Source organism: Anser anser (genome assembly GCF_964211835.1).
Source record: "Anser anser genome assembly, chromosome: 1".
In the NCBI taxonomy this organism is placed as follows: domain Eukaryota; kingdom Metazoa; phylum Chordata; class Aves; order Anseriformes; family Anatidae; genus Anser; species Anser anser.
The window spans coordinates 97,642,659-97,668,146 of NC_139720.1; the positions used below are offsets into that span (position 1 = coordinate 97,642,659).

Here is a 25,488-nt window from a genome sequence, read left to right on the forward strand (position 1 = left end):
ATCAAACGTTAAACAAACTTCCTTGTCAGGAAACTAATAGCACAAAGCCAGTGTTCCAGGAAAATGTGAAGTGCTGTAATTGCACGTCTGTTTTAAGAGCATTTCAGCATCTTACAATGTGTATCTCAGCCTGAGTCAACTTCTACCTCCAGTGGCCTCATTACACAAATGGCGGTAGACAGCTTGGTCTTCCGACCCATACAATTGTTGCCCAGGAACAAAAAAAAAAAAAAAGAAAATGCAAGCACTTCTGATCATACTAAGCTGCTCAGAGCTGTTTCCAGGTAAGGGAAAAAAAGAAATTACTGAGTTTATTTTAAAAAACTCCCTTCTTCCTTTATGACAACTCATTTTATTGCTCTAGTATTTTGCATTCTAAGCAACGTTACCACTCAATAACAGGCTACATGTGCAGGGAATAGCACAACACCACACTATGTGTGCACACTGTAAGAGCAGAGGAAGGCACAAAGGGCACAGCTACAGATTTCACGTAAGGTGTAGAGCTGCCTTCCTGGACCTAAAATTTCACATCATGATAAGCTAGGATGTGGAACAAAGGGAAAGAGTTGTAATAGGATTTGAAATAGAGAACGAGGGTGAATAAAGCAAAGTCAAGTGGGCTATACATCAAAACACGCAACAATTAAACCAAGAGATACCGTGGAAAATATTTCAGTAAGCAAGAGAAATAAGATTCAGGCTACGTAAACAACTAACAATGCACTGGAGTACATCATCTAGCAGCACTCAGAGACTACAGGACTCTTCAGCTCTCCATTTACCACAGTGATAATCCTTGTGGTTACAAAAAAAATGGTTTGTAATTTTATTTTTTTATTATACCCCAATGCAGCTCTATCTTATTCCTTTGCAAAAGAACTAAAACAACAGCTATGATAAATACCAGCTCCTCTCACAGGTCTCTGTGGGTATTGACTCTGAAGTCTAATTATGTCAATTTAAGTGTCGGCATTGTTAACTTGTTTCCAGCCATTCATTTCAACAAAAACAGCTGTCTTCCCTAGAATAATGGGCAGAGGTTCAGATTGTGGACAGAGCACAAACAGAATAATTGACAGTGTCCTCCCACTCCAGCTCTGGGGAGAAGCCAAGATAGGTGGGAGCACGAATAAGAAAACCTAATAGTAAACACATTGGTATGGAAACCTGTGATATTCAGTTGTTACAAGGCATTACAGACACTGCCTGATTGTTCTGCCATTGTGCATGTGCTGCAGGCTGATGGCTGGCTCTCAGGAGAACATGGTGCCCTTTTTTTTTTTTTTTAAACAACACCTAGAGTAAGGCTTTCTTGTTTGTCCAAGTGCTGGTGATCAGCACTGGTAGTCCAAAGCTCCCACGTGTCTATTTGGACACTGCATGCTGACCGGCAGGTTTGACTAAGTTGCAAGCAGGTATTTAATAAAACATAATGTTGGCCTTACCACTGCCTAAACTTCCTGCCAAGCATCCTCACATGCTCCTCACAACACTCCTTTAACCAGACTCCCACTAAAACAAGAAAAGCAAGATGCAGCCAGGCACCACTTCTAACTTCAGACTGGTCAGGCCTGAGCACTCGTTGACCTTTATGAAGGCCAAGCCAGATATCAGATCAGCCCTTTGTCCCTTCCCAGAGGGGGGAAAAGTTAATAATAATAATAAATCAGTGCAATAAACTTTAACTGAGAAACAGTCCTGAAGGTCTTCGAGACCTATAAACCATGTGCACGGCACCCAACATAAAGGGGTCCTGCCACCTGCCTGGCCTCCTTCCTGCACTGGCAATAGAGTTATATGCCATTAGTAAAGGCCACACAACCACACTGGGGTGCTTTCCTACAGGACACTGACTACCAAAAGGACCTTAGCCATATATATTTTTTTTTTTAGTTCTGTGCCAAGGTTCAGGTGTCAAACTGCACACCAGAGAAGCCAAAACTGCAGTGGAGGCAGCAGTGCCTGCCCCAATCCCGACGCAGCAGAAGAGCTCTCCTCCCTCCTCTCCTCCTCCCAGCACCAACCCAGGTGATTAAGAGCGCAGCTGGCACTTGGGATACTCTCATCCAACTCCACGTGCGTTTGAGGTGCCTTCTAAGAGGCTATTACAGCCAAAGGCCTGGTATTAGCCTTCGTAGTAGCTATTCCCTAGCCTGGAGATTTGAGGGGCAGCAACCCATCCAAGCCAACACAATCCCATCCAACAGGAGCTCTCCCGCATTTGTAACGGGGCTTTGTGATTCTGCAGGTGGAGCAGTCCCAGTGGTCGCCTCTCAACTATTCTGCTTTGCGTGCATCTCTGACAGGGGAAGAGGCTTAGCTGCCCTTCTTCTGCCTGGATTTGCTGTGTCCTAATTTTTTACTAGAGGATACACAGGGTTTGTTTCAAATTAATCGCATCGGCAAAACACATTCTTTAAGCTTGTAGATGCGATGGAAATAACTTTTGTGCGTCAACAGTTCTGTTAGGTAGAGCCATCCATTGTTGGTGACAGACAACTCTTGTATTAAATCAGAGCGCACAGTTTTACAGGGGACCAAGCAGAACTGAGATCTAGCTCTGTCTTCACTGATTTATAAACATGTACATTCTGGACTTAAAGAAAATAAAAAATAATCTTTCCTGAAATTCAAATGGAGATGATTTCTCAGGAGACTATCATATATAACAACGGCAGCAACAACAAAAAAACCACAAACAAACCAGGAAATAGTTTAAGAACAAAAACAGTATTTTCATTGTGGCATTGACTTGAAAAACTCATCTGGAATAAAATCCATACTCTCTCTCCTCTCCCTCCTGTATCTAAAGCTCCTACCAGAAGAGGGAATTAGGCCTTGCTGGCAGGGCAATGAGTTGTCAAATGTCCTCAGAGGGAGGAGACCCCTGCTGTAGGGATGCTTCCAGCTGGTGTGGAGTCAGATCCGATGGCACTGGATTCCCACCACAGTCCTCAGGGTAAGGGGAGCACGGGAGGAGAGGCGGGGTGCCTCTGGAACACTAGTGCTCTTTGGCTCAGCTCGTTTGTCAGCAGGGGCCCCGGCCAGATGGTGGGATTTAAGGGAACTCACAGGCTAGTATTCCCTCAGGCTGCTATTAAATTATACACGGAGGTCAGTGTACAATTGACTCCTAAGCCATGGAGCCAACCACTAGCTTCTTTGTTAGCACCATCCCCAGCTGCAGACGGTGGCCAGAGTGAAAAATCAGCACCGATGAGCTTATTTGTGCGGTGTGCCTGCGAGTTAGGCTTGAACGGAGGGGAAAAACCCACGTTCTCCTAACTTCACTAATACCCTTCCCCAAGTCAAGAGCAGGATTGTGCTTCATCTTTCTTAATTCCCTGTGGTGTTTCCAGCCACAGAGTCTTTTCCTCACACAGCTCCTAAACATAGTGCACCTGCCAGAACACACCAAACCCTTTCAGGGCCGCAGCCACAGAGGGACGGATTTTATTTCCTTTCAGTCATGGAGAAATATTCAGGATGATCACAGCCAACTCCAAACAGACGAGAAAGTGAGAGTCACCTTTGCAGTGAGGCGGTTTGGGTTTATTTGGCTTATTTTGAGGATTAGAGTAAGCAAATAATTTCCAATTCAAACATCCTGTAGTTATGGCCATAGAATATTAATGTTCGTATCAGCACACATCTCTGCTAAATGTTGGGGGGGGGGGGGGGGGTGTCACGGTTTATTTTAAAAGAAACTGGGGTTATGAACTTAAGAAGTCTTCCAAAGATAAGGGCTAACTGGAATTTTTATTTAGACAGTTTAGTACTATAATTGCTGTTAGTTCACTAAGGACGCTGAGCGTGTTGAAGGAAGGGAAATTAAGAGACTATCTGTGCTCCCTTTTACCTTTTATCCCAATGGACGATGCTGTCTCACAGGGTGGGATGCAGAAATGCACACTTGTCCCTGGCTGGACTAACAGGAGAAGGGGCCTGGCCCTCACTGCTTGGGCTGAAGAGTTAGCAGTGGCACAGTGTGGCATGGGATAAGTGAGAAGAACCACCATGCTGTGAATTTGAATTTCACTGCCTGGAGGAGGACAAGGCTTTGAGGGCAGAAAAATTGCCATTTTGCCTGCTGAGCAAAGACACATTGCTCTGTGCTGCAGCAAAGCCTCAATTCACCTTCACAACCTAAGTGTTCCTCGTTTAATCTCGACATTGTCCCTCCACATGACTTCACATTCTTCTAAGAGGGAACAGGAAACTCGTGCCTGCTGAGGATGCCAGGGAGGGAACCCCCTCGCCCCTTGTAGGAGCAGAGGTTGCATGAAATGGGCCCTGGCTGCAGTGGGAAGCAATTGCAGACCACGCACCTTTCCATCAGGAAATGCAGGGTGGTCAGCTAAGGGGAATCACGTTCAACTAAGATCAGCCTGTGCTGAAGCTGCATTAGTGACTTACAGGATCAAAGTACCATGAATGTCATTTTTCGTTCTGCAGTGGCGTAGCTCTCTGTACAGCAGTATGCACAGATACCCGCATGGTTCCTCTGCAAACAAAACGAAAAGCCCCACAACCACCAGGTCACCTTCATGTGAGTTTCTCCTGCTTTATGCTTGATCCCTTCTCTCACCTTGAAGATTTCAGCTAGCAGAGATGACATATTTGTACTTCTTTTCACGCAGCAGCCTGGGAATACAGCTCATTCTCAGCACTACATTAAATCAGAAGCAAACACTGGCACAGGGGACAAGTATTCCAGAAGATAAAGAGGGAACTAACACTCTCCATCAGAGGAGAAAACCTCTTGGTCAAATTTTCAGAGACAGCTTTCTGCAGGCTCTCCTTCCCTGCAAGAAGCAGGGGGCAGAAAGGGGCATGCATCTCTCTTCGGAAATTCAAGGGGATCCCCATGGGGACACTCCCACTCAGAGAAGAGAAAGCAAGGGGGTACAGACCAGATCTACAACACACATCCCTCCCAAGCAGGACCGACGGGGGGCATTTATTCCTCGGAGTGATATTTACTGCTTTCCCACGATGTTTGCACTGACTGGCAGCTCCGGCTAGCCAGACCGCTGTGTCAACATCTGCAGGTGTGAGCGTGCGGCTATGTGAAAGGAAAGGGAAACAGGAGAGAGAGAGAGGAAATTCAGAGGGAAAATGTTTCTTTTACTTTCTGCCTTTTTCTATACTCTTTCTGTCTTCTGCAGAGTAGAAATCTTTCAGTGCTGATACCAGGAGGAGATTCCCAATGATTAATTGATTTTGCTGTCACATGCAGGAAGTATGTGCGCGAGCCACGTAGGCATGAGGGGCACTGGCTATTTTTTTTCCTAACGTTAGAGCTCCCCCTTCCCCCAATTCCCAATACGCTGCAAAAAATGTGCACAAGCAGAAAAAGAGGAAGAGAGACAAGCAAAAAGTGTAAAAACCCCAAGGCACCAGGAACACAGCCTTCTCCGTAATGCTGAGAAGTCCAGAATTTGCCTTGACCTTTACAGCTTTTCAGGCTTGAGTGAAAAGCAAAGGCTAAGAGCTTCGCTGCTGCCAGGCTACAGCTTCTCCTGTTGCGCTTCTGACAGCGGTGTTCCTCATCCTGCACTGCCTCACCCGTGTCCTAGCAGAAGCACCCACGTCTCTCCATCTGGGACTGCACGTGCTTCAGGGTCAAAAATCCTGCTTCTTAGCCTCCAGTCACACCATGAACGATGTTCCCTTCTTCACCACATGAACTCATGGGCTGTACTCAGGCTGGCAGAAACCTCCTGCCAAGAGCTAACAGGATTTCTGCCATTTTCCCTCAGAAAAATGAAGTTCCCCTCTCACCTTTGCAGACACCCTTGAGGAGCCAACTTGGTCTCATTTCTGTAGGTGCTCATAACGCCTTCTCCGTTTGGTGTCCCAGCACCTGTGTACTGTCCTTTGGGTACTGATCCTCACGCCATCTCCAGCAGGCAGGGCTGAGCTAATCTGTCATTGCTGGAGAGCTAATTGCTAGATCCTTAAACACGTAGGTACTGTGCTATTGGCACTCGTCAAACCTCCACCTGGCTCCTGCTCAAAACCTGGGAGGCACCTCAGACAATTTTGTTGGTAATCTTCATGCTCATACATTATTGAGGCACCTATATTTCTGCAATTAAGCATGTGTATAACCACTTAGAACTGGCAGGCTTTCAGAACATCCTTCACAGTCACGCTCTGGCTGAATTTATGTGCTAGATATTCCCTCTCTGCCTCTTCTTCTGGGTCTTATACAAAGTCTGTTTCCAAGTGCCTTAAATGCATCCCTTCCTCCTCTCTCTCTCTCAGCAAAATCAGCAAAAGAGTTACGGAGAACCTTGTCTCCAACACAGCAGCACTTCCCAAAGCCCTAATCTAGGACAGAACAGACTGTTTCAAACCCCTCTTTAGCTCAGTTACCACTAAGGACTTAAACAAAGCCACCTCTCAAGGAACATGCTGTCCTCTAGATATTCAGGCAACAGGAAGGAATTGAGGGTGAACCAAAGAGTCTTGCTGTCATTCCCCAACTTCCACATTAAAAAATAAATAAATAAAAAAAATCCAGCTTAAGGATCTAGATGGCTTCCTGAGGTAAGAAATGGTGATGAACTCTGAGGGAGGCATTCAACTTTTAAAGTTTTACAACATCCATGTCCCTCTGCATGGCTTACCCAAGGTCAGCTGGGATGCCTCTGGCAAAACATGGAGCCAAAAGCTAATCAAGTGCTCTACTTGTATGCTTATGCAAGGATTGTAGCCTAACAATGGGAATAAGAGGTTGGCTTCAGAGGCTATCTGATGGATATTTGGTTAAGAATATTGATAAGCTGTCATGGCATGAACATAAGTTAGATATATTTGGATCTTTTTCAACTTTCTACAGCAGGGTTGACTCAGGCTCTGTGATAGCGTTATCCTACCAGTGAGTCATCTAGTCCAGTGAGATCCTGACTCCTTTTCTGTTCTCCACGCCTTTCCACATTCTTTACTATGTCAGACCATCACTCCCACCATCTCTCTTCAGAGAAGCTGTCAAGCAACGGAAGAGTTCAAAACCACGGTCACTTAAGAAATAGCTGGACATTGCATGCATTCACATGTTGGTTCTGCATCCAAGACTTTTAAATTGGTATAAATGCAATCTTTCTGTCATCTCAAGAAAGTTGAAGCTCATTTACTTTATGTGAGGACATGTCTATTTCCAAGGATAGAAACAGGAAGAAAGCAAGAGGAAAAAAAGAATAGACCCTTTCCACTGAGAACTCTAGTTTCTACATTTAGATTTATCATCTGGTAATGGCAGAGAAGGATTTCACATGACATTTTTGTATTATTGGATTTGTTAAAAGGAAAATTTTATAATAGAGCTAACCCTAAGTAGATGGGTTTTTTGTCATAAAAAGAAGGAAGAAAAAAAGACTTAGGAAATTGTCCTATTTCCTCTAATGGCATTGAAAAAAGTCTTGATTCCTATAAAAGTAGCAGACAGAGATTAAATAACCTCACCCCTGTTAAAAATCGACATATGCTGACTTCTTATGTATACATTCTAGATGATGTTTTCTGCTTCTCTGGAGATGGGTGGGAATTGGATGTCAGGTTCCAACAGACTCGTTTCCACTTCTTAGGCACAAGGTCTGGAGGTGTGTGAATCCAGAAAAGAACTTAAACCTAATTATCTGCCATGCCCTTCAACCAGAACTTCACTGGCTTATTTTAATGGTTGAAGCCCTGATTGAAAAATGAACACATTCATACAATCCCCAGAACCGGTAACATGTATATGCTTGTAACGCTTATTCCAATTTAAGATGTTATGACCCCCATTTTGCAGACAGCAAGCTAAAGTACCAAAAGATTGAAGGACTTGCCTGAGAACTGAGAGCATATGAACCCAGCTCATCCAAATCTCATTTCACCTGACCATCACGCTGCACGAAATTCTGCGTACTGCAATGGGACAAACAAACCCTTGCTCCAGCTGGTCAGTGACAGCAGGGGCCTGAATATCTACTGTATCTTTTCTCCAGTTCCTTTCCTCTTTGATCAGGGGATGCCAAGTTTTCATCGAATCCAAATATGAGCTTCCTCATCTTAAGATTATGACAAGAGTCACAGCTCAGAGGCAATAGATCAGGTCAGAGAAAAACAAGTAAGGTTTTCACTGAAGAAAGATACCTAAAGACAGGAGTATTTTTGAGTTCCAGTGCTGTAGGTTTTGGCTTTTTGGTCTTTCATGTAAATATATTGTGTAATGGAGACAGGTTTCCCTTGTGGAAAACCTTTATGGAAGTATCAGTGGATAATTCCCCTCAGGGAAAAAAAAAAGGAGGGGGGAGGGAGAGGGAGAACAAGCCATCCCCTCTGCTCTCAACTGATGTGTGAACTTCTAAATATTTGCACTTGAAAGTCTTTGGGCACCTTTGAAGTTAGATGTGAGAGATTTGCAGATCACTTTCTCTATCAATGGCTCCAAGGACCCCAATTTTTCCAAGGTACTTTCTACAACAAATTCCTCTCCACAACATCCCTCAGCTCACCCCACTGAGGTGTATGACCACCCGATCCCTGCAGTCCCTCACCTGCCATACACCTCGCCCAACAAATCCATTACTCCTGGGTACCCAACTTCCAGGATCCTGTTACTCTTTCTGGAAAGTCTCTTTCACTCTGAAAGTCAGGGGAGGTAAATACGCATTACCATGCATTTTGAGGTTTTGAATTTAATCTCTGTGGCAAACTTTTTTCTCTCTCTCATGAGTTTCAAAGATACAGAGGCCCTGATGTCTGGCTACAGCATGATGGATGCTAACAGCCCCAAAGGACACAAACCCACAACTAGTGGTATTCGAGGAACAAAACTCAGTCATCGAGATCTAGATGTGGCCATGTATGTAAGTAATTAGGATATAGGTTTAACACACCTTCATGTTAAGGAATCACTTTTCTATGGCTATATGGCGTTCATCACTGAGAGTTTGTAAATTGTTAATTCTACCTAATGAGCAAGCCCACAGCAGTCTGCTTGATACTCCCCCAAATGCAAACCTTTTTCGCCCCTTACAACAGCATAACACACTAACCTCGTTAGGCAACACCTTTCCTTCCCGACTCCTTCCCTAACAGTTATCCTTTCCATTGTACCATGGCACACAAGTCCCTACGTGCTCGTTTGCACCAACCACAGAGGAAAAGCAAACAAGCAAGCAAGAGGACAGGGCATTTATGAAATTGCCCCAGACGCTCAAAAAAATCTCAGCCACGGTCTTGAGGTCTCCAGCCTCCCGCAGCAGAGCAAATTCCCCGTGCCCTCCGAGTGATGCAGGAAGGAGTATTAAGGTATTGGCAGGTAGAGCCCACAGTTTCTTTTGCAGAACCCAGCTGTGCCAGATAAATAAATCACCTGCGGCCATTTATGTGCAAATAACCTGTGCCAAGGGGCCTTTTGGAAGGAAAGCTTCGATCTGTGTTCACAGCGGCAGTGTCGTAATGGGAGCAAATAAACAGGCGTGCTTCCCTCCCGGTTCTCTCCCCTCCCACGGTGCTTTTGTAACACAGCACTTTGCCTTGCTGAGTTAAAGCTGAGAAGCAGCATTTTGCATTAAGTAGACGGCTGTTGCGGAGGAGAGAGAGCCACAAACTGCACTTAACAAAACCCACCCTCTACTCCAGTGTTGGGAGGTTAAAACCAGAGATGAGTGAATGTGTCTCATTTCCCCATCTGTAGCCAATTCCCCTGACAGGCCCCATTAAAAGCCAACCAATTCTGGCACTGCGGCTCCCAGAGGAGCCCCCACGACACAGTTATTAAATAAAGTACACCGGCATTCATTGTGAATGGGGATTGCTTAACCTAAGTGCACCACTTAGAGAGCGGGGGGGGAAGCGAAGAAACAGAGGGTCTAAGCCTCTGGATTCTTTCACTACTGGCACCCTCCTCGGCTGGGAACATCAAAGCCCTTCCTCTGCACCTCCTGTGCCATCACAGCTCGAGGCTTTCCACGTCCTCCTTCCAGCCTTCACTCTGAACAAGCCCAATCCCAAATAATCACACTGCCCATCGGAGGATTCTCCCTCTCTGCATGTCTCGAAGCGTTCACCCTAACCACCAAGATCCTATGCACACACAAACACACTCTCAGCCTTATTTTCCAAAAGACATGTGGAAAACAAGACACACACTTCCCATAAATAAGTTTTGAAGTTTTAAAACCAGCTGTACTCATGCCCCAGCATGCTCACGAGACCTTCCACGGACAGAAGACAAACTGAAGAGCTTGTTCCTGGAAACTCCAGTTATCAGAGGACAGGCAGAGGAAAGCAAATTCAACAGCCCGCAGGTAGCTGCTCTGGCAGCTTGCTCCTCTGATTTTATTCCCTGAGTGAAATAACATGAAAGGCACCCAAGGCCTCAAGCAGTTCTTGTACAATTTTTTCATGATTGGACAGCCATCCAGGAGTCACCCAGACATTAGCCAGTGAGTTTCAAATCAAGAGAGGCGTCTGGGCAGACTTCCATCTGTTGATGACTATTTCCAACAGGATATTTGTCAGGTTCAACACTATTTTCTGCTGGAAGCATCTAACCCTTTGGCACAGCTGGGTTAAAGCTTTCTCATGGACCCAGAGCCCTTCCAGAGCAGGAAGCTCAGCGCTTGCTGCGGGTTGCTCTGTGCTGTATGCTGCAGAACAAGCAGGCAAGGAGGACAAGGCTACCTCAGGGACCTCTTCCTCAACTGATCCCATATCCCCACCTGTATTCCCTTGGGCATAGAGCCTCCTGATGCATCACAACTACACTTCAGAAAAAAATAGCACATAAAAAAGTAAAAAAGTAGCTTTTAAAGTACTTTCAAACCTTATCAGTCACAATTGACACTTATCAGTAGCTTTTTTTTTTTTTTTTAAATGCACAGCTAGGCAGACTGAAATAGACAGAGAGAAGCCCTGGTGCTGCACGGCATTAGCTACCAGCAAAGCTGCAGAGGCAGCCTGTGATCCAGCGGGACTCACGGGCTCACTCCCAGCCCGAGGAAGCACTGCAGAAGCCAGACTTCCCCCGGTTCCAGAAGCTGCTAAAACGCTTCCCAGAGAGTGCCTTCTTAATTCGCATTATCTTGGTCATTTACAATTCATCCAAACAGAGCTGGCAATTAGTGGTTGTTGGTAAACTCTGCTGTGAGCTCCAATCAGCACCGCGCTGCTCTGGCTCTATTGTACAAATTCCTGCAGTTACAGGCATATGAGAGAAACAGTTCTGACAGCTTCTGTCCCATGAAGTTAAAGTTTTCCCCAATTACAGCAGATAATGAGAAGACCAAGCTCACTAAAACATATAGCCCTGTGACCTGAGGACTGCGATGCCCAATTTGTGGGAGAACACTAAGCATCAGGACACATGCTCATTGAATATGGGTGCAGAGCCACCAGGCTGGCTGAGAAGGCTTTTTTAGTTTTGTTTTAAATTATAGGTGCAGAAAAAACATCTTGAAGTGTCATGGGATCATCTAGCCCTCCTCTGGACTAGTCTACGGCAGCTGGGAGAAATAGCTTCTCTTCCATGCCCTGAAGTCTGAGGAGTTGGAAAGAAGCAGCGTGATACAAGGTATGGAGGGATAGGGATGAGATGGGAACATTGATTGCAAGGAGAGGGATCCGATGGATATCAAAATGTAAACCGGTATAGACAGAGCTCTTGTATTATCTAACCGCTGCTCTCCTCCTTGTGCAGCATCTCATGTGGTAGCCCTTCCACTGCTGTTGCTCTGTGCCCTGCCTTTTTAACAGCCTTCCTGCATCTATCTGCCTCATTTACTCCCCTTCCCAGTTCAGTTCCTCTCCTGACGGCATCTCTTATTCTCCTTTGCCAACCATCCTGCAGTTTTTCTCCTTTTGATCTCATTCCTCTCCATCAAGTATTCAGGATTCCCATTGGTAAGAGATGGGCAGCGTAACGCTACAAAACTGCGTCAAAGCATCGGATTTGCCAGCTCAGAGCATTACTGACTGAAGCAAGAGGCACTGAGGAGACTCTTGCATACGGCTGCACAGATGTTTGCAGCCTTCCAGCTAGGATAAGATGGAAGGACACCATCCCCATCTTCCTTTACTGGATACAGAGCTGTTTGAGTTTATTTTTTGTCTTGGAGTACTGGTTAACATTGCTGCGTACAAGACACCAGCACGTCAAGCCCCAGAAGTGGCAGATGCCCCAAACGCTGCATACACACAGGATCTTTCAAATGGAGAGAGCTAAAAATAGAGAGTTCAGATAAAGCGTCCAGTTGGCTTTATTTGCCCATGGTATATCTGAGACAACTTGTATTTTGGCCTCTGACTGCCTACAAGCAAAGGGGTTAGAAGGATTGGGAAGGGAAAACAGCTCGTCTAATAGTGACTGAGGTTTGATACAGGTGGAATTACCATTTTATACAGAAGGCTGATAAGGAAACTGCACGAGGCACTGTGCAAACCAGAGAGGCTGCGGGCAAGAACATCACTTTCTTCACAGTTGCAAGTGGTTTGAGGCACCTGCGCAGACTGCTGCCTCAAAGGCCACCATTCATTATTTAGTGAAATGTTTCATCCATTTTCTCCACGCTATGAAATGAATGCAGCAGACAGGTATGGAGTGAGCACAGCGGAGCCATAGAATGAAAAACTCCCTATATTGCCCCCACTTCTCAATCCCTTTGGCTTGGCATCCCCTGTCCAATGCAAGTCTTAAAGATAAGCCAATACAAGCACTGCAGCTGAAGTCTGGAGTAAATAAGATGACTTGTTTCTCATCCAAAATCCAATGCAGCCATCTGCCAGGAGACACCACTCATACGAATGCTGCCTGGGGGCCAGGCAATGTGGCAGATGCTCTGGTTGTACCACTGTGGCCAAAAAAACACTCGCCCCATGACTATGATGCTCTGCCAGTGCCCACACTCTGCTGCTCCTGCGACCAGGAGTTCACCCTTGGGCTTTATCTGTCACAGAAAGCACAGGACAGCCGGTGCTGCTCCTGTCACACTATGCCAAATCATAGTTTCCACTGGACCCATCTCTCCTAGCTTCTTCCCTAGAAAGGAGGCAGAAGAAGCAGACCAAAATCTAGCAGCTTTGAACCTGCCAGATGAGATCAGAAAATTAAGGGCTTTCAGTATCCTGTGCTCAGCAGCACTTAAACTGATCCAGAGGCAGGTGAAAATTCCAGCCTAATGGTCAGCTGGTGCATGGGAGAGAAAATGAGTCATTTCATGGTCCCTGTGGTTATCATCAGCTGCCACGAAGCATAAGATTTGATTATTTCCATCTTAACAGAAGATTACAAATGGTCATAAAACTATCCAGGCCCTTTTTAAAATCCTTTTACAATAATTGACTTCAATGACCTCCTCCGGCGGTGATGGCTGCATGCAGTAAAGAACAAGTTTATTCTGCATTAACATACCTGTGCCTTATAATTATAACGTCCAAAGAAGACAAGGACTGTTACAGGGATACCTCTTAGGAGTAACCTCAGAAGCTGGAAGAAACCCAAACAAGCTGCATTAAATCACTCGTGCACAACTCGGTGGGCAGTGAATCACTGCAGCATCAGCCTATGGTAAGGATGGCTGGAAGAGGATCAGGCACATTTAGTTCCATGGGAAAAGCGCCAGCCCAGACCCACGCAGCTCTCCGTCCTACCAGTGAAAAGCAACCTTGAACGTTAAGATGAAGTGCCCAGGCATTACGTGAAGGTATTGTAGACCCAGGGTAAATGCTGCATTTCTGGCTAAATTGCTGACTGTTTCAGCTGCCTGTTCCTCATCTCATCTGTAAGATGGGGATTAGGGGAACTCCATTCCTCTGGTGCAGAAAAGGAAAAAAAACCCTCATCATACAAGCTATATGCTAGTGAAAGAGTCGTTCCTACTGAAAAGATGCAAAGTGGTTTGAGTTCCAGTCACAGGGACTTTCACTGCATCTCGTAGTGCATTCATTTGTTAATTTTGTGACCCCAGACCCACACCCCCCTGCCTCAGCACTGCTTTCCATACACGTTCTGGAGATGTGATCAGAGATCTTGCAGGGAGAGCTAAGGCAGAGGCACTGCACCTGGGAAAACTGAGCAAAGACTTGTTGGGCTTTTTGTACTCATCTCCATCTTCCCTTTCTCAAAGCTTCCCAAAGATGGATATTTTGCTTTCTTCCTCCAGCAGCCAAAATTGGCTCTCTCTTCCTGTGAAGGGGGTTCCTGCATTGGAGGGTCCAAGCAGAAAGTCAAGTGTCAAAGGAACTCTGCAAGACAGGGCTGTTCTCAACAGCTGGCACAAGGTGTCTGCTCTGCAGATCTACAGACCTACCAGGACAGAGTTGAGTACAACAACAGTAGCTGCAGCCAACATTACAACGTGTTATTTGCCCAGCCAGAAGACAGTGACACATACTCACAGGAAACTGTGCTTGCAGTTTGTCAGAAACTAAGCAGAAGATCATCAGCAGCATATACAGCTGCAGGCAGGAGCTGAGAGAAACAAAGGTCTCCAGTGACACTGCAGTCACAAAAAGCTTCTACAGGACTTCACAGAAACCTGACACAACATAGGTCGGTGCCTTCTCACTTTCCTTACTTGACCCTCCACGAGACCTAAGTCTTACTAGGTGGACACTACTGCTGCATGACAGAAGGAGAAACATCCCAGCATCACATTTTGAGTCAAGAACATAGGCAGAAACACAGCCCTGTACAGCAAGCACATGAAAAAGGCAAGAACAGTTCCTGTGCGAGTGCAACAAGATGATCAGTCTAGTCTGTTTTGGCCCAAATATATTAGTGACTCCATGAAATTCTGAGCAATCTAGGAAAAACAGAGCTCCCAGTTCCCAAGCCTGTACTTGAACCACAGGAGAGGAACTATGAAGTGAAGGAAATCTTCACAGTGACAAATGGGAACAGAAAAACCCAAAGACAAGGCAGATTTGTCAAGGCAGTAGCTGACTAGTCCTCCCTGGTCCTATCAGGGAGTTAATTCGCTTCGCCCTCCCCTTCAATTTGTGTTCAGAAGGAATCAGCCTTCACAGAGCAAGTACAAAGTGCCCTGGTTTCACCTGATTCCAGATTCTCCCCTTTAACCAGATCTCTGTAGGTTTGGTTTATGCAACAACCCAGTGCAGGGCACTTTATGACAGACTCATGCAGCTGGGTTGATCATGGAGGCATACAGGGTTGGGGAAAAAGGAAAAGGGGGGGGAAAAAAAGAGCAATGGTGAGCTTGAGAATATGATGTAAGCAAGGAGAAAAGCCTCCCCCAGCTCATTAACCCTATCCCAGCTAGGGAGGGGAGCCGCTGGGTGCCAGGGTAAGGCACTCCAGCAGCTGCAGCAGCGGGAGGGAGCCCAGCATGACTGCAGGGACAGCAGAGTGACTGAAGGGAAGAGACAGGGCTTGTTTTTCTTTCCACAGGGAAGCAGGAGAGTGAGGAAGAAGCTTGACGATAATTATCTTCTACGTTTGTGAAGAGCTAAGAAACTGTCTGCTCACCAGGCATTTCCCAGTGTGGTGTTTCCCCACTGCGAGGTTTCTATCTCATGCTTGACTGACTCTTCTCCTGATTTCTAGTAATTAGGAGCCTTCCAGCCTGCCCAGAAGAAAACCTCTGCTTGCAGCATCCCTGCTTTTTAGGGACCAATTGGATGCTATTATCTCACTGACATTTAAAAACCCATAGCTGTACATCAGAGCCCCAGCTGGTGGGTCCACAGTGCGTGCTCGTCCGATTGCCATACATCTCCCCTCCAAACTCAGGTCTTGTAAGGAAACAGAGTAGTTAATAACATCCAGAGGAAAACAGATAAATCAAAGTACTTGATTCAAATGCTGAGACAGGACATTGCTCAAGAAAGGGGATTCACCTGTCCTCAGCAATGGAAGCGATGAGAATCACTACAAGGTCCCCCAGGAAGCCTGTCTTTAAAGCGGTCTGTACTTGACATACGTGTCCACGTGTGTGTGTAATAAAAATAATTGCTACTTGTCATCATTAGAGATCAGCAAGACAAAGCCTGAGCTTTTAATAAGCCAATATGGATTTCGTGTTCTGCCTGCTGCCTGAGCTACAGCAATTGCTACTTCCTTTGGAGATTGATTTTGCCTTAGGCTTGGTCTTAAGAGGTTATCTGATGAATTTGGGTTATTTGGGAAAGAGGGACAAAGGACAGGCCTCCCTTGGAAGTGAAGATAAAAATCTTTTAAAGCAGGAATCAGAGAGAATTGCCCTAATGCAAACAGACCCTCAGTAACCCTCAGTCCACTTGCACGTTCCTTTCGCTTCTGTGGGATGTTTTCCTTGAGCCTACAAAACAGCACTTGAAAGAAGGAGGGAGCTCGAGACAGAAACAGGATGAGACTGCAGAAGTCACAAAAAGCCACATCTCCCCCTACAGTCCCTACTCTCCAAACGAGTCCACATGCAGGTGCTGGGAGGAAAGCAGTGTCTTAAGAGATGAGGCCACCTTTGGGAGCCTGTATGAAATGTCCTGAATGGTGAATCCCAAAAACGTGAGTCCTGCCAGTATCAAATGGACTAGAGAGTAAGGCATCCAAAATTACGTGTCATTTCGAGTGCTCCCTCTTCTGTGAAGCTGCCAAGTCTCTTTCCCTTGTGGCCACGGTGACCTCCTATAACAGAGCTGACAACTCACAGGGCTTTTCTTGCGGCCAGACAGCACCCAAAATACTGATGCCATGGAAGTCACCCAGAGCTGCGGAGCAGCACACTGGTAAGTTGCTATGAGGAAGAAGAGCCACAGGAGTGTTCCTTGCATTTACCCTCAGAAGGGGCCAGAAATGATGGTGTTTTCAAGGATGGGCACGTTTGTCTGAATTTCCTGTCCTCCTGCATGTCACCTCTCATATTACTGCTGGCCTCTACCTTTCCACACGGTGTTTAATCTCAACCATCTTCCTATGTCCCCCTGAATACACGCAACAGAGGAAATTAATGAGTATGAGGAAGAGAAGAAGAAAGGAGAAGAGGGCAGGGGCTGGGGGATAGAAATCAAAGACTCTAGATGACAGTTTGTGTATCTTTTGTGTGAGCAAGTGAGAGCACGAGCATGACTGAAAAGAGGTACAGAGGAAATATGTAAGAAAGGCAGACAGGTTATCAGTCATTCCACCCGTCCTCCATTAACTTCTAGCTCCCTCATCTTTCTCCCCTTCCCAAAAAGACTGATGCAACAATTCTGTCTTTAGAGAGGAGGGGGTGAATAAAAAAAAAGAGGTGGGGGTGGAGGAGGGAGGAATCCCAAACCTCCTACCACTGGATCAAAGGAAAGATATAAGGAAAAATCCCACCCACTGGAGTTGAATCAATAGTCCCTAAAGAAAGAAATGCTCCCATTTGTAAGCTACAGCGTCTCTGTCCCAAACACGACGTACCAGTGTGAGCTGTTTTCACTTGCCTCTTAGCTGCAAAAGAGGAAGGGAAAGGCCCCTGGGTAGCGGTTTGACTTTTAGCACATGACAAGGTGCGCTGGCTTCGGTGATGGAATTGATAACAAAGGCACTACAGATGACAAACACTGCGGCAGCTCAAGCTTCTGCTATGATGAATAATCCCCTTGCAGTCTCAGCTCATTTATTTCGCCCAATCCCGTTTGCAAGCAGAACTGCTGTGCGTATGCTGACACCGCACTTGCTGAGAACTGGAAGGTACTGGGAAGAGACTGGAAGGCTGTGGGCACACCAGTCATTTTCTACAGCTCCTGCTAGCACCTTCTCCTGGAAGCAGCTGAGATGGGGAAAAGCTGTGCTCCTGGATCTAAGGCGGAAGGAGACTCTGAATGCAATAGTTATAAATAGTGGAGCTTTGATCCCTTCCCCAGCAACACAGCTTTCATACTGTGGCACATGTGCTTCACACATCTGGGACCAGAGCGTCCTACTGCTGGTTTTGCCTGCTCCCTGCTGAAAGAGGCTATGAGTGGAGTAGCTGTAAGTCCCCCACTGGAAAAAATAAAAATAAAAAAAAATGACTGCCATATTACATCCTGGATGCCATAAAAGACTTTTTTAATGAAGTGTTTTTGCTAGTAAGTGTACAATAATTAATCTGCATGTTTTTCAAACTAATACTGATGCAATGGCTTGTTTATGCAAAATAGCCAAGTGTATGAAAATTAAATGCATCCCTAACCTACCTCTCTTCCTCTTGCTGACAGCTGGTATGGTTTAGGATTATCTCATCGGTACTTTGCAGTGGACATGACACCCGTGTGATGTAATTAAGATAATATATGCAGTAATGATCTTGCACTTGCAGTAGGAGCAAGCTGACATTGGCTGAACTGCAAGGCGACATACCTTATAAAAAAATAAAGCAACCACCAAGGTGATATCTCCAGCTACGTGATTTAGTTTGCAGCACTCATCCGAAATAGCAGTGGAGTGAAATTTTAATATGAAGCAACTGAGTGTAACTAGTGAATATACACACAGGCTGCCACAGAACTGCATCAGAAGATGGACGACGACTGGGAAGCTCTGATCTCAGCCTTCATGCCCTGTGAAACAGGTTGTCAAAAAGCACTGGGGGCAGGGTAGCTACCCAGGTGAGTGACATGGGCTAAATAAACATGGTCCAGAGGCAGGGAAAGCTCCTGTGTGAAGAAGGCAGCTGTTGAGGTTTATAACGTGATTAAGACATCACTTGGGCAGCGTATATAAGTGGGGGTACCCTTAGGGAGGGTCACTGCCATCCTACTATCCAGTGAAGGAAGCAAGAAAGAAGGAAGAACAAAGTGGGGAAGTGGGAAGAAGAGCAGAAAGGAAGAGATATTACCTTATTTGCTTCCTAGAACCCAAGGGAACAAGCTTTCCTATAACAATGGTGTAGTAAACAAGCATCCCTGAAGAAAACACACATCCTTGAAACATTCATTTATATTTAATACTTGAATGTTTACAAAAATAAAAGGTGAAGGCCAGCATCTTGCAGTGACTTTATTTGCTTAGCTCTCTCCGTGTAGCCTTCACAGAGTCACTGTCTCCCCACATGCCTTCTGGCACCTGTCCCACGGGCAGAAGTAGTGACACCACAACACGTTGAGAAGAGCAAGCCTACCACCTGAACAAGGACTGCTTCAGACACAAAGACACCGCATGCATGTGCCGAACAGCACTGGCACGCGCACACAGCTTCAACGCACTGAAAGAAAACCAGACTGCTTTTGAAGGGCCTGGGTCTCCTGTGAGAAAATGAATAAATATGAGAATAGCCCTGTCTGTCAGAAATGAGTTCAGTGGCATCCCCAAGGAAAAGGCATCTGTTTGATGATTATTTGGCCTGTGTCACGAGCTGGGGGGGAGAAGCAGGCCTGATGCTAGAAATAATGACACAAATAAGCAAGCAGACGTGCCGGAATATTAGCAGAGGTACAAAGTTGCTGTTTTGTCTGGCAGAGGATGAGAATACCATCCAGATTAGAAAAGGAGATACCAAGAACACAACCACAACCCTCTCCATTACAGTACCCACTTGCAGCAGAAGTACCAGCGTTCCAAAGGCTTTTGAAAGCACACTCTCAATCAGGGGTACAGGTGGTGCGAGAGGAGCTTTGGCCCCATCCAGACATAGGCATCTGCCAGCTCCCTGCAGGCAGGAGGGTCAACAACCTCTCCTGATCTTTGCTGGGGCCTGGGGGAGAAGCAGGTGACTTTTCTGCAAGCTCGTTTCCTCCACAAACATCCGTGCTGTTGTGTATTCACTGCACTACTGCAGTCATGACACCAACACAGCCTTCACCGCCGGCCTCTGGAGAAGAGCTCATGAGGCTTCAAGGAAGAGCTGTTCCTCATGGTCCACAGTGGAAACCTCCACTGAAAAAAACAAATCCTCCCATCCAAGGGGCCATAATCCATGTAAATGGCCACACAAAGTCTGTGCTGTAATAGGGGGCTTACCTGTGTCTCAGCACTTATAGAAAAGTCATTAAATCAAGATGCTTAAACCATCCCATTATTTTTCCAAGTGGAATTTCATTTCTTTGCATAAAGCACGAAGGGAAACTCAGTCCAAAAAATCACCATTCACAGAATCCTTCATTTGCATCTTAAAAGGGGGAAGTCTGTCTGTTCTGCTTATTCTGTTCTTTAATTATCCTAATGAAAGCAAATGTGAATCCCCAAGGGTTTGGTCCCTTTCTGATCGACTGCTTTTAAATTCGGAGATGGGAGACAAGCAGCCATCAAAATGCTTAGTTTTTAACATGCACATCTGGGGGAGATTCCCCTGGCACCTCATGCTACACGGACAATATGTTCTAGCAAGAAAAGAAGCTAAGCAAAACCTCTAATTTTCTGCCATGTGGAAAGCACATGAAAAACCAACTTAGGCTACAGGAAAACGTAGAAGTCCCTGGCTTCAGACAGCGCAGTCCTCTTCAGCTACACAATGTATTACAGGACAACCTTCCATCCAGAGCTCCTTGTTTGATACACTTAAAGGCTCCCACCCAGCATCAGTTTGAATTAAAGGCTCCCCACAAAGAGAGAGCAATAGCTTTGTTTGATACAGCTCCTTGTGAGGGCCATAGATTATGTCAAGAAGCCAGGACCTTGGAGAGCTAGGTCCTCGTCCAAACCCTGCAACCAATTTGCTACTGCCTTTGAACGCACACCCACCTCTCAGGCAGAGTTTGAGGAGACAAAGTTCCCCCTTACAAAGAATCTGTATGACACCTAGCAGAAAGAGGCCTCTAGCTGTTACTGTAATATAAATAATAAATGAGTGAAATAATAAATAGAAATAAGGCATTCTGTTGCAAACAAAGCCAACATATTAGTGAACGTGTTCGGGTTTTTAAAGCATATTCAAACACCAGCCTAAGCTCCAGTGTTAGCACAGAGTCTTTTAAAGCTCCGCAAAAAGCATAGAAGTCCGCGGGCAACTCTTTTCAACCCTCAACCCTTCCAAGCATTCACATTGATAACTAACTTGATTTGTTCATGTAACAGTACAATACCTTCCTTAATTGCTTCAAATTCCATTTCTGCTGCTTAGACCTAGGACATCTCAGCATCACCCATAAAAACTCAGTGGGTTTCATGGCAGCTGTGGTGGATTCAGCCAGCAGAATTTGCCTCACGCTGCCTTGATCAAGAGCGCCACCAGCATCGCTGAAGCAGGTGGCCTTGTTATTAACTACCCTGTCCAGAGCCCTGCCGGCATCAGCAGTCAAGAGAAGGAAAGTGGCTCACAAGATGGTACACCACTGCAAAACTTATGATACTCGTGCTCTCCCATCAGGTACCGCAATGAACCACTGCAGGAATATGAGAAGAAATGAAGCAGTCTGCTCATTTTCTGCCATTTGGCCTGGATTGCCCATTGTAACAGGAGCCTCATCCTGGTGGATTACTCTGGGTGCCTTGGCGATACATGGCCAAAAAACCATCGCTCTTTGGAGACAAAGGGAAATAGGGTCATCTCCCTGACCCTTTGTGTACATGCTGCTGTCCCACGTGAAGCCATAGATACACAAAATATTCCAACCACACCAACTAAGACATTTTACCTGCTACAGGACTAAAAATAAGCAAAGACACTCATATCTTCCTGCCCCCATGCCCCCACCAGGGCTGAGGGCTGCCTTGAGTCAGGCTAAGCCAGCAGCCATTCAAAAAAAAAAAAAAAAGCAACCTGAATTTCTCCTGCTGGAAAAAGAGGGGAGGAGAAGAGTGATTTCTCAAGTGTAAGTAAGCCAAAGATGAGACCGAGGAAAGAAGACCAATAGGATTTATTTGTAATGACAAGTGACAAGTGATCACCATAAAGATATTCTTGGAACAGAATCCTGCTAATCTCTGCTATAATTCTAGTCCCAAATGGTTTGGCTCTGGCAGCACTCTTAGAAATGATATATGTGAAAGCATTCAGGATTGTCAAGAAAGGAGTTTTGCCCTGACAGTTACACTTTGGGCTCACTGGATCTGTTTGTACTCCCCCTACATTTTTTTTTTTTTTTGAGCTAAGGTCAGCTGCAATTAGTACTTGGAAAGGAAAATGTTTATAACCTCTTGCTTTTATCATCATTAATAATGCATCAAACGTATCGAATGTGGGCAGTTTTTTTTTTTCAGCACTCCGTAGTGCTCTCCCCCTCTGGCTCAGAAAATACGCACCTCTTGAGAGAAAATCTATTTCATTAGAGACCTGATAAAATGCCTAGAAATGACAACATAAATAAGCATTTAAGTGCTGCTCCCTCTTTTACTCTGAAGTCTTTTCCAGCTGAGCGGAGGAAGAAAGAAGCTGTAGCAGGATGGAGGGAGTGAAAGCTGATGAATATTTGATCACAATTGTCTTAAATAAACACTTCTCCCAGACATCCCCTCCTGATGTACCGCCTGCACAGTTGGTCTTGCCTCTCTCACACCACCTTAGGGGCAAGCCCATGGCAAAGGTATTTGGAGCTGACGACACACCAAATAGAGTGCTCCCTTGCCTTTTGCTTCTCCCTTCCCCAGGGTGTTTACTACACTCCTTTGTTCTCCCTCTTTGCACCTACCCCTTCCCAAAAGGCTGGGGAACTTGAGCCTTCTCCAGAGCTACTGCCTGCTAGGAAGGAGGTTGGAAATACAGGTTAAGAGATGGAGAAGGATGGGAGGCAAGCCAACAGATGTAGGTCCTCAGCTCTGACCTCCACAATCCCTCTCTGCCCAATGATGGCTCGGATACTCCATTCAAGTGTCAAGCAAAGCTGGGCATCAACACAAACTGCATTTAATCCTGCTGCGTGCTCACAGAGCCCTTCCTTCAGGGCCAGCAGAGCCAACAAGGAAAGAAAATTAATGACTTCGCCCTGGGCTGAGATTCCTTCCAGCTGCTGGAAGAACAATCAAGGAGGCAATGTGAAAAAAGCCCTCAATGAAGAGAGAAACAAAAATACCCTCCTCACAAGTAAAACCGACCCCCATACGCACCCATGCAGCAACAGGGAGCCTCTGCAAGACTCAGCTGTGCCGCTCTCCCCTTTCCTAGTCACCACACTGGCTGACATCACAGGGACTTCTTGCATTTACCCTTACTACGTCTCAGTAAAGTAGGGCACCACTATTGTTTCTGGTGGCTTGTACGCTGAATTTAAGGCAATCCTGAAGACCCAGAGCAGAACTCACCAGGAGACTTCACATTTTTCTGGAAACAAAGTGGCAGTAGAAGGCTCACAGAAGGCACAACGAGGCTCTTAGGGTTTCTAAGTGTGCTTGAGAGGCCACCAGTGCACCCATGCACACACAATTATTATTTTATTAAGCTAAGGAACTTCTTAAATTTTTCAAGTGTCTTCTTTGCATATGCACACGTTGGCTGTCTAGATCCTTATGGATCTTGCTTCATTAGGCAACCACCAAGCTCCTTGTTACACTTCCCACTTGGCTGAAGTCACACAGGAGGGTTTGCCGCTCTAGCTTGACTTCATACAGACCATTAAACCTCAAACAGAGTGATGACTAATTTGGGACATTTTCTTTATCACAGGTGTGGCCATGTAGACATTATATCAATTTTCTAAGCTGAAGGACTCAGGCAAAGGAAGAAAGATTGGTATCTAAAAAGAGTTGAGGCCAAACAAAGGTTTTGTGCAGGTAATATAAGATATAGCCCTTTCTCCAAAGATATAAATGCCACACCACTCCACCAATCTGTTTGAAGGTGGTAGGTTTGGCTGGATTATACAGCTCTTAATAGTGGGAAGCCTGTGAGGAACAGCAGGTTACAGAGGTCAGCTAAAAGGTTACTGAGGTCTACCTGGCAAAATTGCATTATGGAAATTAATCAGGAGTCATGATGGTATTACAGAGGAAATTCAGAGGCAGTGGAGCATTTTTTAAGGTTTTTCCTATCAGTAAGACAGTCAGGTCTCCTAGTTAACAGCAGGCTAGGCAAAGGCCTCAGCTATTACGCAGCTCAGAGGGTCAGTCCGTAGCACAAAGCTGTCAGGAGATGCTAAGTAGAAACTCATCCAGAACAAGAACTGTAAGAACAAGTTCAGACAGAAGCATTCAGACATAAGAAAAATCCCATTTGAAGTGTTCATGTCAGCCCAGCTCCCCTCAAAGCATGGAAACAAGCAAGAAAACAAGAATGCCGTAATACTATTGACGAACTTGTCCTCTGAACTCCCAGCTCTCATCTCCACCCTCTTCTCAAACAGGCTTCTATCAAAGCTGGCCCTGACTACATTCCCTTGATTTAAAATATCCTCCTAAGAAAGTTATGCTCCTGTGCATGGCACCGCAAGCCCTTTTGCTGGAAGTAGCCCAACTCGAGTAACTGGTGCTCCTTTATGGAAGGCAAGGCCCCTCTTTTCCTCTTGGAAGATGCAATAGCTTCACCCTGACATACAACTAGTCAATGTAAAGGAAAAGAAGGGAGAGGGAAACACTTGGGAGGGCTTGAAAAGCAGCTAGTGGTGGTGACAAGGACAGCTCCACAGCCTAGCCTGCATCAAGGCTGGTAAGTCAGAGGCTCCAGCACAAGTCACAGGAGGCCATGCTGCAAAAAAATAGCATGTGAACAGCTGCAAGAGGGCACAGCCTTTGCTCGACACAGCCCTCAGGACATGAGGATGTCACCTTCTTTTCTTCCTCAGGCAGGTCTTCACTTGGGACTCACACCCATCAACCTAGCATAGTGTCCCAGCCCAATCCTACCTTCCACTGTAGCGTCTTGCCACTTCCTTAGCAAAGCAACATTTCACTGATCCTAAACCACAGAGACAAATCCTGAAAGGAATGGGGAGGGTGGGAAATAATAATAAAAAAAAAAGAATGACTGGGTTAAATCAGATGGGACCATGCATCACACTTGGCTTGTGGCAAACAGGGAACAACTTTTACTTCTTGTAACACTGGAAAACATGTTAGTGGTTTCTTTGTAGGACATCAATAATTATTTTTTTCTTCCACACAGCCACAGCTGCACTTGGTTTGGAAGCAGTGCCACTAAACTCCTACACTGTTCACCTCCCCATCAAGAGAGATGATCACTCGCACACAAAGGTGTCTGTGGTGCAGCTCCAGCCACGTCAATGGATGAGGCAGCCCAGATGAACCCGGCCCATTATGTTTGCTCTGAAGAGTGGGGAACAAAAATTAAAAAAAATAAAATAAAAAATCTGGCACAAACAGTCTGATCCTAGGGGTCAGAGCTGCACTTTGATGTTTTCACCTTAACAAAAGCCATAATCAAATCCCCAGTATTTAATGCCTATTTTCTACTTGGCATAACAGAAAAGAAAGGGCAGGTGGAAAAGGGAAAGCAAGAAGAAACAATATTTTCTTTATATATTCAGGAAATCTTTTCTCCAGCAGATCCGTGTTTTTTCCCCCTCCCTTCCCTGTAAGACAGGATTAAGCAGTGCTGCAGCATCTACTGTCGGCTTGAATTCCCTGCCTCCCAGAATGGGTACTCGTAATTAAAAGCTTAGCTCACCTTATCCCTCCAGTTTCCCAGGCGAAAAGTCAAAGCCTGCATTTAATTG

General features: G+C 45.7%; 1 protein-coding gene across 8 annotated transcripts in view; it reads right to left on the minus strand.

Annotated features, from left to right (window-relative positions):
- LSAMP (limbic system associated membrane protein) overlaps positions 1-25,488 on the minus strand; it is a 966,851-nt gene that overhangs the window by 330,735 nt on the left and 610,628 nt on the right. The window lies entirely within an intron of this gene.